This window comes from Limulus polyphemus, unplaced genomic scaffold, assembly GCF_000517525.1.
Source record: "Limulus polyphemus unplaced genomic scaffold, Limulus_polyphemus-2.1.2 Scaffold4768, whole genome shotgun sequence".
Classification (NCBI taxonomy): Eukaryota; Metazoa; Arthropoda; class Merostomata; order Xiphosura; family Limulidae; genus Limulus; species Limulus polyphemus.
The window spans coordinates 29,823-31,015 of NW_013670378.1; positions in this window are offsets into that span (position 1 = coordinate 29,823).

A 1,193-nucleotide genomic window follows, 5' to 3' on the forward strand; every position below is an offset into this window, starting at 1 on the left:
CTTATATTAAAGTTTTCTTCATTACCCATTTAAGCCGTCTCCAGCCATTATAGTAGCTACATAGTCTCTAGCACAATCAGCATTTAAACCAATTAAAATATATAACAATAACACACAGACTGTATTCGTTGGCTAGATGCGTTATGTACATTGTCATTCAAAACTCATTTTTTCTCTTTAGCAGTTAACTGATTTCCAATATTATAAAACGTAATGAACGTTTTTAATATCTTTACTATGTATTGACTTTTGTATTATTTTGTCTTTTAAGTTTTATTTATCATATTTGAATGTGTGAAGCACTTTGAAAATACTTGATTAAGGATAACAATAATAATGTGTAAAGTTAAATTATATCCAGCAAAACTCATACTCACAACTTCTCAAACGATTCGCTTTCTCTAAGTCCACTAAATTATTAGTGTAGCCTCCGTCAGTTTGCAAAAGCAATTCCATAGAGATGTCCATGTTATATACATTTGTTTATCACCATCAGATTCGTGGTAGTTATTTAAGTTAATATATCTTTTAGGCCCCGAATTTGGTATGAATTAAGATTACATGTCACGTAAATATGGAAGATGTTGTACTAACAGGGGTGGAGGTTTTAATTAGAAACATAGATGTTTAATGCTAGACTAACTTGGTGGAGCGTCTCGGTACATCACGAGAAGCTGTGTTTGTGGAGATCAGGAAATATGACGAAAGGAGTTTCAAGCACCCTGTTGGTAACTGCTACTTCTTGAGCTTGTCGAATACAGGAACGAGAATATATGTCAATAAATGACGAATGCACAAGGCTGTTCCAAGATTATCGAGTTAAAAGTATAAACGCGAGAAAAAAAATTCGTGACTGATTTAATCATCTTAAATAAGTTAAATTTATTAATTTAAATATCGTGAATTATTATTATTTAACAAAATCAGAAAGTTTTTTGGTTTAAGCATGCTAAGATGTGGTCCTTTTCAGGACTGGCTTCTATAAATCCAATCCTAGTTAGAAAATTTTGCTGTGGAGGAAAAGGCAATACTTCAAGAAAACGCACTTTTACGGCGCCTATGATACTGTTACGTCTCCGTTTGTTAATTAACTTCCCGTAACTTCGTTCCGACGAAACTTTAGCGACACAAGTATTTACTTAATAAAACTGGTTTATTCTTTCCGAATATAACTTTACGATACACTTATTTTT